At 41.6% G+C, this 11962-nt stretch overlaps 1 pseudogene; it reads right to left on the bottom strand.

Annotated features, from left to right (window-relative positions):
* Positions 1-3756: 3756 nt before the first annotated feature.
* Positions 3757-4329, bottom strand: LOC123802114 (activated RNA polymerase II transcriptional coactivator p15-like; annotated as a pseudogene).
* Positions 4330-11962: the final 7633 nt, after the last annotated feature.

Below are 11962 nucleotides of genomic sequence, written 5' to 3'. Positions count from 1 at the left end.
GAGAGGAGAGTCAGTGCAGCAGGAGCGAAAACACGGAGCTGGGACTAAAAATAGCCTTTAGACAACTGTGAAATGTACAGAGAGAGTTCTTTGTTAATTGTTCAAGGAACAGTTGGATAATGATGGGGAAGGTCAGATCATCAACAGCCTTGAATGACATGTCAACCACTAGGACTTTACCCTGCAATGTTTACAGGGTAAACGCAGCTGAGAACTTTTTTCTTATGTTAGAAAATTGCAAACACATACAAAGATTTTGAGGATAGTATACTCAACCCCATGTACCTATTATTCAGATTTAGCAATTATTAACTCACAACTGTGTTTCATCTATATCCCCACCCACTACTCTTATCAAGGTTATTTTGAAGCAAATCTCAGACATCATATTATTTTATCTGTACATATTTCAGTATGTGTAGAAAATCCCAAGGAATCTATCTTAAAAATAAGTGAGTTTAGCAATATTGCGGGATAGAAAATAATCATACAAAACCCAATTGCATTTCTTTTTTTTAATTAAGTTCATTTCTATATACTAGCAATGAATACCAAAACTATAAATTTATAGTTTATAAAAAAAACCACTTAGGTGTAAATCAAACAAAATATGTACAGGATTTGTATGCTGCAAGTACAAATTGCTGATGAAAGAAATCAAAGATCTAAATGAATGGAGAGATATGTCCGTGGATTGGAAGATTCAACATAGTGAAGACGTCAATTCTCTCCAAATTTATGTATAGATTTGATGCAAGTCCTATCAAAACCCCAGCAAGATTTTTTGTCTATATGAACAAGATTATTCTAAATTGTATATGTAAAGACAAAGAAACAAGAATAACTAAAACAATTTTGAAAAAGAAGAATAAAGTAGGAATCAGTCTACTCAATTTTAAGACTTATTTTGTAGGAACAGTAATCAACTGTGTGGTATTGGTGGAGGGTCAGACACGTAGAGTAATGGAACAGAATAGAGACCCCAGAAAAAGACCCATGCAAATCTGCCCAACTGATTTTTTACAAAGATGCAAAAGCAATTCGATGGAAGAAAGATAGCCTTTTCAATAAATGGTGCAGAAGCAATTGGAAATCCATAACCAAAAAAAAAAATAAAAAATGAACCTTGACCCAAGTCTCACACCTATACAAAAATTAATTCAAAATTAAATGTAAAACTATAAAACTTTTAGGAAAAAAAATCTCAAGATCTATGGCTAGGCAAAGAATTCTTAGATTTGTCACCAAAAACATCACTTACAAAAGGAAAAACTGATAAATTGAACTCCATCAAAATAAAAATTTTTGATCTGCAAAAGACCCTGTTAAAAAGAATGAAAAGGCAAGCTGCAAATCGGAAAAAAAATATTTGCAAATCCCACGTTCAACAAAGAGCTACTATCTAGAAAATACTCTCAAAACTCTACAGTAAATGTTGTATGTCCATTGCATCTCCATTGAAAAGAATTAAAGAAAAAACTCAACAGTAATAAAATAAACAATCCGATTAGAATATGAACAAAAGATAAGAGACATTTCACTGAAAAAGGTATACAGATGGCAAAAACAAGCACATGGAAAGATATTCAATATAATTAATCATTAGGGAAATGAAAATCTAAGCCATAAAAGATATCACTACATATCTATCAGAATCACTAAAATAGAAAATAGTAAAAATTCTAATTGTTGGCAAGAATGCAAAGGAACTGTATCACTCATTCATTGCTGGTGGGACTATAAAATGGTATAGTCAATCTGGAAAACAGTTTGTCAGTTTTTTGTAAGACTAAACATGCAACTGCCATACGACCCACCAATTTCAACCTTGCACATTTATCCCAAAGAAACGAAAGCATATACTCACCCATAAATGTGTACATGAATGCTGATGGTGATGTTATTAGTCAAAAACTGGAAACAACCCAGATATCCTTCTACAGCTGAATGGTAAAACAAACTATAGTATACCCATATTTCAGGATACTACTTCGAATCAGAAGGAATAAATTATTGACACACACAATAACTGGATGAATCTCCAGAGAATTACTATGCTGAGTGAAAAAAGCCAATCCTGGGGCGCCTAGGTGGCTCAGTTGGTTGAACAACCAACTCTTGATTTCAGCTCAAGTCATGATCTCATGGTCCTGGGATCAAGCCCCCATGGGTCTCCCTGCTTGGTGGGGGAGTCTCCTCAAGTATTCTCCCTCTCCATCTGCCCCTCCCCCCAGCTTGTGCGTGCTCTCTCTAAAATAAATAAATAAATATTAAAAAGAAAAAAAGAAAAAAGCCAACCTCCAAAGGTTACATTCTGCATGATTCCATTTATATGACATTCTTAAAAATGACGAAATTACAGAAACGGAGAAAGATTAGTGGTTGCCGGAGGTTGAGGAGGGGTGGGGGCTGGAGGGAAGTGAATGTGGCTATAAAAGGACAACATGAAAGATCTTTGCCATGGCAATGTTCTGTGTCTTGACTCTTTCAGAGTTGATATCCTGTTTGTGCTATTGTATAAAAATTTTCACGAGATGTTGTCTGGGGAAACTGGGTGAAAGTACGTGGACTGTCTCTGTATTATTTCTTAACAATTGCATGTGTATCTACAGTTATTTCAAAATTTAAAAAAATTTAATTGAAACAAATTAACATTATAAACTGCTATGAGCATGAGCAGATGCAATGGGAAAATTCACACCCCCAGCTACAGACCAGAGCAATATGAAAGAGAATTCAAAATTAATTTACATGCAAGTAGAAAGAGCTCAAAATAGCCAAGGAAGTTCTAAGGAAGAATAAGGTTGCTCTAACAGATATCAAAATGTATTCTAAACCTATCATAATTAAGATAGTGTGGCACTTGTATAGGGAAGGACAGACAAATTAGAACAATGAAACAAAATGGCAAGTTCGTAAATGGATCCATACATGTAAGGACATTTTGATATATCACAAACTAATGGGGAAGTGATACATTATTTGGTACATGACTGTTTAATACTGGTTATCCATATGAAAAAAAATTATTTAGATCCACACCTCAAATCAACACAGAACTTAATTCCAGATAGATTAAAGACCTAAATTTGGAAAATAAAATTTTAATACTGTTGTGGCTTAAACTGTGTCCCCCAGAAGGGTATTTGAGTTCAATCCTAACCCCTGGTACCTATAAATATGACTTTTTGAGAAGAGGGTCTTTGCAGATGCAGTCCAATTGAGGTTGCCTTAGAGTGGAGGGGGCTCTAAGTCCAATATGACGGATGTCCTTATGAGAAGAAGAGAAGAGACAGAGACCCACCAGGAGAAAGCCACGTGACGACAGAAGCAGAGATTGGAATGATGAACCTGTAAACCATGGAAGGCCAGGGACTGCCACCAACCTGGAAGAGGCAAAGAAGGATCTGTTCCTAGAACCTTCAGACGGTATGGCCCTCCCAGGACCTGGTTTCAGACTTCCAGCTTCCAGAACTGAGAGAATACATTTTTCTTGTTCTAAGCCATCCGACGTTGTGGTAATGTGTTACTGCAGCTTTAGGTAATGAATACAAATACTTTTAGTAGAAAATACAGTTTTAAAAAAAATTAGAGGTAGAGAAAGATTTTTTTTTTCGCTCAGAACACTTTCGATAATGCACATAGAAATAAAAGTCTTCATCTTACAGATTGTTCTGCAATCCAAACATACAACAGCGTGGAAAACAACGTTTTGAAAGCAAAAGGCAATGTTGAAAGACATTAAAACAATAGAACAGCATTGGTTTTATGTGACTAACGTTATAGTTTTCTTACTGCATCATCAATGTCAGGAGTCTGCTCCTTCAGCGGGCTCCATTGCTCGGGATTTAAAGAAATACCTTTTCTTCCAGGTTTCTTTTCACCTGCTGGATCCATCAATAGTCTCTCCTATCAGTCAGGACTTCCCCTCTGAAGTCCCAAACGCTGATGTACCTCATCCCCCCCCTGCCCCAAAACCCCCGGCTCCCCCCCCACCCCGCCCCTTCTGAAGCATGTTAGTGTCTATGGTGCTGCTCTGCTCAGGGGATGACACGGCTCTGGAAGTCTCACCACTGTTTTGCTTCTTCATGGGTTTTTTTGGAGTAACTTGCTTTTTCCTCTTTAACTTTTGGTTCACCTCACCATCAGAATCACCGCCAGAAGAGCTTGAAGGAGCAGGGTCCTTTGATTTGGGCATTGCCCCCCACTTGCCTCCGAGCTGCCTTCTGCGCGCTCGCTCGCAGCTAACAGAGGAGACCCCGAAGCGACGGGAGCCCCCTAGACAAAGATTTCTTAAAATAATTCACAGAAAGCAAAAGCCACAAAAGAAAAGACTGATAGATTTGCCTTAAATTAAAATACAGAGCTTCTACACGGCAAAGAAACAAGAGGAAAAGGCAAGCCAGACACCGGGAGGAAGATATTTACAACACTTGTAACCTGCTGCGGGGTAGTGACGGGAATTTATAAAGGAGTGTTTTACTCTCAGTAAGAAAAAGGTAACTTCATATAAACTCATAACAACAAAGTGATAAAAATGAGCAAAGGCTACAAATAAGCAATTGGAAGATGGTCAGTAATCTCAAACTTAGTAGTAATCATGGAAATGCAAATTAAAGCTAGAATTAGCTATGATGTCACACCCATCGGGTTGGGGAAGGGGAAGTGAGAATATCAAGTGTTGATGAAAATATGGAACAACAAGAAACCCTTCTGCACTGCCTGTGGGAAGATAGATCCCTATAAGCACTTGCAGGATCTTTGATCGCACTTGGGTATTGCGGATGTGTACAAGCTATGACTGAACAATTCCATTTCTAGATGGTGGAGGAGGGGAAATGTTCAGGAATGTTTATAGCATCATGGTGTATAATTATGGAGAACTGGAATCAGCATAAATGTCCATCCACAAGAGAATGGCTAAATGTTGAAAACTGGTAATGCAGGGGCATGTGGGTGGCTCAGTTAAGTGTCTGACTCTTGGTTTTGGCTGGGGTCGTGATAATGAGGTCGTGGGATGGAGTCCCATGTTGGGCTCTGTGCTCAGCATGAGTCTGCTTGAGATGCTCTCTCTCCCTCTCCCTCTGCCCTTTCCCCTGTGCACTCTCTCTCTCTCAAATAAATAAATAAAATCCTTTAAAAAAAACCCCTCATAATGCAATAGATTTTTATTGTGATAGCAAATACATAACATAAACATTCTATCATATTTTTTGTTTTTTAATTGAAGTATGGTTGGCATACAGTATCATACTGGTTTCAGGCTTACGACGTAATGATTCCACATGTATATACATTACAAGATGCTCACCACAGTTAAGTGCAGTCACCGTCTGTTGCCATACAACATATTTGACTATATTCCCTGCGCTAAGTATATTCACGTTGTTCTGGAACCATCACCACTATCCATTTCCAGAACTTTGTCATTGCACCATACTGAAACCCTGTACCCGTTAAACAGTAGCTCTCTGTTACCCCGCCCCCAGCCCCTCATAACTGTGGCTCCACCTTCTTTCTCTATTAACTTAACCATTCCTTGTACCTCGTGTAAGTGGAGTCATGCAATATTTGCTTTTTTGTATGTGGTTCTTTCATTTAGCATGATGTCTTCTTTCTTTTAGTTGTCATATCTTTTATTTTTTTATTTAAATTCAATGAACATATAGTGTATTATTAGTTTCAGAGGTAGAGGTCACTGATTCATCAGTCTTATATAACACCCAGTGCTCATGTCATCACATGCCCTCCTTCATGTCCATCACCCAGTTACCCCATTCCCCCACCCCTCTCTCCTCAGCAACCCTCAGTTTGTTTCCTATGATTAAGAGTCTCTTATGGTTTGTCTCCCTCTCTAATTTTGTCTTGTTTTATTTTTCCTTCCCTTCCCCCAGGCTCCTCTGTTTTGTCTTTTAAATTCCACATATGATTGAAATCATGTAATCATCTCTGATTGACCTATTTCACTTAGGATAATACCCTCCAGTTCCATCCACATTGTTGCAAATGGCAAGATTTCATTTTTTGACAGCTGAGTAGTATTCCATTGTGTATGTATACCACATCTTGTTTATCCATTCATCCGTCGATGGACATCTGGGCTCTTGCCACAGTGTGGCTATTGTGGACATCGCTGCTATAAACATTGGGGTGCAGGTGTCCCTTCAGATCACTGTGTTTGTGTCTTTGGGGTAAATACTTAGTAGTGCAATTGCTCAGTTGTAGGGTAGCTCTATTTTCAACTTTTTGAGGAACCTCCATACTGTTTTCCAGAGTGTCTGCACCAGCTTGCCTTCCCACCAACAGTGCAAGAGGGTTCCCCTTTCTCCACATCCTCGCCAACATCTGTCATTTCCTGAGTCGTTAATTTTGGCCATTCTGACTGGTGTAAGGTGGTATCTCCTTGTGGTTTTGATTTGTATTTCCCTAGTAGCATGGTGTTTTCAAGGTTCATCCACACTGTAGTATGTATCAGAATTTCCATCCTTTTAAGACTGAATAATATGCCACTGTGTGCTGCTTACAGCACATTTTGTTTACCAACTCACTATTGATGGAAATTTGGCTATTGTGAATGATACTGTTATGAGCATTATTGTACAAATATCTGTTTGAGTCCCTGCTTTCCGTTCTTTTGGTATATACTTAAAAGTGAAATTGCATCATATGGCAATTCTTTCTTTATTTTTTAAAGAACCACACTACTGTTTTGCACAGTGGCTGTACTATGTTACATTCCTCTCATAATGCCATTCTATATAGTGATTGAAATGAATGATAAGAATTAATTATATAGCATGAACTCTTCTACACACGTCGTTCCCTCTTAGAACGTTCTCCCTTGCTGTTCAGTGCTCCACCTGGATATATCCTACCCCTCTCCTAAGTTTTGGCATAAGCAGTATCCTGAGAGAGTCTTTGCAGCACACTCCCTTCCACCCCCACTTCCCAGGCCCCCGTTAGGTCCCCCTCCTCTGCTTCTCCCTCTCATTGTAATGTTGTATTGTAATTGCCCATTTGCATGTCTCTTACCACTAGAATGAAGCTTCTTGAAGGCAGAACTGCGTCTGCCTTGTTCATTGTTGAATCCCCAGTGTTGACTTAGTATAGTTGTTTAAATAGTACTATTAAATCAATTGATGAGTTTTAAGGATATGACAAAGTGACAGAAAGCATTTATAGTCCCGAGAACCCTTGAGTCTTTCCCTGTGTCCCGAGACACATGTCCCCAGCAGCCACTATTCAGAAGCTGTTAGAAGGGGAAAGAATATTCCCCATTTCACAGTGTCCAGAATCTCTAAGATGGAAGGAACTTCTGCCTGTCATTGTATCCAACCCCCACCAAGTGCAGTCTCCACCAGGCCTTCCCTGAGCGCTGGTTTTCCAGCCTGGTCTGGGTGCTTCCAAAGATGACCACCACATGGTTATGCTTTCATGTACATGTTACAGAAACCCCAGTGAAGAGCAACAAACAAATGGAGATTTATTGTCCTCAAATCTCAAGAAGCCCCGAAGGAGGCAATGGCTGACTCTGGCTCAGCTGTCAGTGATATCTCTGGGGCCCAGGCTTCTTCCATCCACAAAGTGTTGCCTTTTCATCCTCGTGCAACTGTTGCCTCATGGCCGTGGAATGCCATCCCGGCTCCGGGCATCACATGCCACCGGGGAATGGAAGAAGGGAGATGGGGAGTGCCAGCAAGCTCTCCTGTCCCTTTTGTAAGAAAGCTAGGTTCCGGAAGTTCTCCAGTATATTTCCATCTGTGTTTTACCGGCCAGAACTGTATCACTGATGACCAAGGGAAGGGAGGTTTGGAAAGTGAGATGTAATCTTTCCTGTCCCTATAGTGGAAGGTGACAGGGTGTGGTTAGGCACGGTTGTTCAGTCTGTCTTAGGCACTCACTGGCTCTTACCGCAGACCCTGGGCCATTTGCAAGGATTCAACAGAAATCTGGTTGGGCCAAGGGTGGTAACTCATTCCGGACTGCAGTGAGGCATTCCCAGCGGGCCTATTGGGTCAACTAACTTTTCCCATTTTCCTGTAGTAGATAGTCCCCTTGAATCTCTATTCCTCAACCTTCTCCTGTTGTGTTGTGTTGTGTTGTGTTGTTTTGTGTTGTTTTGTTTTGTTTTGTTTTGTTTTGTTTTGTTTTGTTTTGTTTTGGGGGAGGGTAGTGCGTGAGTGGGAAGAGGGGCGGAGGGAGAGGGGCAGAGAGAATCCCAAGCAGAGTCAGTGCTGAGCTCGCTCGGAACTTGACACAGAGCCGATCTCACAACCCTGAGATCATGACCTGAGTCGAAATCAAGAGTCGGCCACTTAACTGACTGAGCCACCCAGGCATCACTTAAATTTAGAATTTTAGCCCCAACCTTCTGTTCTGTCAGCATTCTAGTAGCGCTGTGGTGTAGACAACTTATACCAACTCTGAGCAGTAGAGCTCCTCAGCTGATGCTCCTGGCTGATGGGACCTCCCAGGGGGCATCTCGGAATACCTCCACTATAGTCTGGCTGAAAGAACACTAGACCAGGAGCCAGGAGGTCAAGGTTCTCACCTCAGCTCTACGATAACTGAGCTGTGTGAACTTGTGGTGCTTCTTGCCTTCTCTGGGCCTCAGTATCCTTATCTATAAAATGGGGGGAGGGGGTGTGTGATTCAGATTAATGATCCCCAAAATCCCTGACAACAATATCATTCTGTTTTCTCTGATTCTTCTCCTCCCACAGGTCTGGAACCCCCAGGAGATGGGAAAAATAATTTTTTTTCTTGCCTGTGTTACCTCTGCTTGTACGAACTATTCCAAGCAGGAGGGACACCTTTGCCACTGTTTTGGTGCCACACCCCTGCCTTCTGCCAGTGGCTGCCCAGGTGTGAGCTGGCCCCTCCCCAGGGATGCAGACACCAAATGAGCTTCCGGGAATGGGTGCGTATTAAAAGCCCCGGCCTTGGTCCTTGAAACACTCTGTCTCCGCTCAATGCCTGCAACGATGTGTCTGGTTCTCCTCCTGCTGTGGCTGAGCCCTGTGGCCCCAAACCAGGAGACAGGTGAGGAGCCAGGCTAGCAGGTCAAAGGAACCTGGCCTCTAGTCTCTTCCATTCATTCATTCATTCATTCATTCATTCAATAATTTTTGTTCCTGGCATGATTCACCTCCTGGGGGCTAATGTTCATGAATTCATTAATTAAATAATTCATTTACTCAGCACCTACTTGTGCTTAATGTAGCTTCTCTGGGCATCCATCCACCTTCATACACATAAGATGTCCTCGGGTGATTAGCTTGGGAAGGTCTCTTTTGGTTGGGGAGTCCAGAAGAGTGTCCAAAAGAGGTTCCTGTGAGAAGAGGCAGCATGGGGCTCTAGGATGTGCACCGTGGGGGAGACAAGAGGGGAGGTGCTGTAACAAGCCTAGATCTAGAAATAGGCAGACTCAAGGGGCAACTGCCAGGCACCAACTGATTTGCTTTGCTAAAATATCCCTGGAAATGGGATGGGATGAAAAAGTTGTATTTACTAGAATGTCTTTTGTGAGAAAACTAAATGCTATTGGTAGGAATCCTTTTTGTGGGAAAGGGAGCCTCTAGGGGCGTGCTAAGCATTAACAACAGAGAGGTCATAAAATTGCTTTGTGGGAAGGACTTCTGGGGAAGGGCAGGGCTTCAGTTTTGCTGAGAGGGATTTGCAAGTTTGGGGCTGGAACAGGATCACTGGGAACCGTAGAGGGGAGAGAGAGGCTGCCCAGCGTCCCCTTTCTACACCCTTCCTCAGCACCCTTGCTCTCTTCTCTATAAAATTGTCAGGTATGTTTCAGGAGTACACAAACTCTTAGCGGGTTCTATTATTAGGCTCTTCACCCACTCCTGTCTGGGCCCCACAGCCTGTCATTCTCACTAGCCTCTTGGTCTGAAGCCCACAGGATGGTCAGAGTCACTTGAACTATTGCCTTCTCAATAGGAAGCCCTTTCCTGATGGGTCTCTGCTCTTCCACCAAATCCCATGGCTCTCTCCTCTTGCCTGTGGTACAGCACTAATTGTACAGCATGGCGATGTTCTGGTGACTCAGAGTTTGATAACACGGTTCACTAGACTGAGATCCTGGAAGGTGTTTTTTTGCATGGTCTCATGGGGCAGGGCACGAGAATATATGTCCATGATCCACCATGGTACCTGGCTCAGAGAGTCACTCAATAGAATAAAATAGATGGATGAATGAATGAATGAATGAATGGGTACTTGGTCTCTTATTATACTGTCATTGTTATGATAGAACCAGTCAGACTGCTTACGAGCTATAACTGTCTCCTGACCTTGGACACTGTGGGAGCCCAAGTTCAATTCAGATCTTTTAAATTAAATTAAATTAAAATTATTGGACACCAGGGATGCCTTGGTGGCTCATTCGGTTAAGCAGCTGCCTTTGGCTCAGATCGTGATCCCAGGGTCTTGGGATCGAGTCCCACTTTGGTCTCCTTGCTCCGCAGGGAGCCTCTTTCTCCCTCTACCTGCCACTCTCCCTGTTTGTGCTCTCTCTCTCTCTGACGAATAAATAAGTAAAATCTTAGAAAAAAATAAATTATTGGACACCAGTACTACAATGATGCATTTCTTACCTTGGATGAGCTGGTAGGGAAGGCAGATACACACCTCCAGAAAGAAGGCTGTAATAACAGACAGGGATTAATGCTGTGTTAAAAGCTAAAATCAATAGGTTTCAAGAATAAAAGGAACAAGTTAATACCAATAAATGTAATTAATTCCTTCCCTTCCAGTTGGGGGAATGTAGGAAGGCCTCTCAGAATAGGTCAAATTTATTTTAAAATATTTTTATTATGGAAATTCTCATACACACACAAAAAGAGAGAATAGTATAATAAACCCAATGTTCTTATTGACTAATCAACATTTTGCCCAAATTCTTATCCACCATATAAAAATATAACCACAATACCTTATAAAAGCTGAAATAATTTAATTACTTACCACCGTTTTTTAAAAAAGATTTTGTTTATTTATTTGACAGAGAGCAGGAGAGAGAGCGAAAGCACAATCAAGGGGAGCAGCACAGGCAGAGGGAGAAGCAGACTCTCATTGAGCAGGGAGCCCAATGCGGGGCTCTATTCCAGGACCCCAGGATCATGACCTGAGCGGAAGGCAGCTGTTTAACTGACTGAACCACCCAGACACCCCACTTACTACCATTTAATATCTATTCATACTTCTCCAATTCTCAAAAAGACCTTTTTGCATTTGGCTTATTCCATCAGGATCCAAACAAGATCCACACATTACATTTAACTGGTGTATTTCTTTTTTTTTTTTTTAAAGATTTTATTTATTTATTCAGCAGAGATAGAGACAGCCAACGAGAGAGGGAACACAAGCAGGGGAGTGGGAGAGGAAGAAGCAGGCTCATAGCAGAAGAGCCTGATGTGGGCCTTGATCCCAGAACGCCAGGATTACGCCCTGAGCCAAAGGCAGACGCTTAACCGCTGTGCCACCCAGGCGCCCCCTAACTGGTATATTTCTTAAGCCTCTTCAAAGCTATCAGTCCCTTTTTCCTTTTTTTATGCTGGTTTTTATTGAAGAAACCAGGTCATTTGTCCTATAGAATGTCCTACACTCTGGATTCATCGGGTTGAACCCATGTGGATGTGTCTCTGGCCCCTGCATTTCCTGAAACCTGGTAATTAAGGTTCATATCGTCTGTCAAGAATACACCTTACGTGGGGCTGTGTGCTTCCTATTGCATCCTGAACGAGACCCGCAGTCTCGTGGCCCCACTTCACTGTGTTCGCCTTGATCAGCCAGATGCGTCTGCCGTAGGTCATTCTAAACATCCCCCCTCAACCTCTCTCTAATGGCTTTAACCCCAGTGACGATTGTTGCTTAGATCCATTTTTTTTTAAATTAGGGGTTGCCAAATGCTGGCCTTCTAATTCTATCAGTCCTTCTGCATTTATTAGCT

This window comes from Ursus americanus, chromosome 4 (assembly GCF_024610735.1).
Source record: "Ursus americanus isolate L20-20 chromosome 4, mUrsAme1.1.p, whole genome shotgun sequence".
In the NCBI taxonomy this organism is placed as follows: domain Eukaryota; kingdom Metazoa; phylum Chordata; class Mammalia; order Carnivora; family Ursidae; genus Ursus; species Ursus americanus.
The sequence above is the reverse complement of the archived record's forward strand: the minus strand, read 5'-3'. Positions and strand labels throughout refer to the sequence as shown.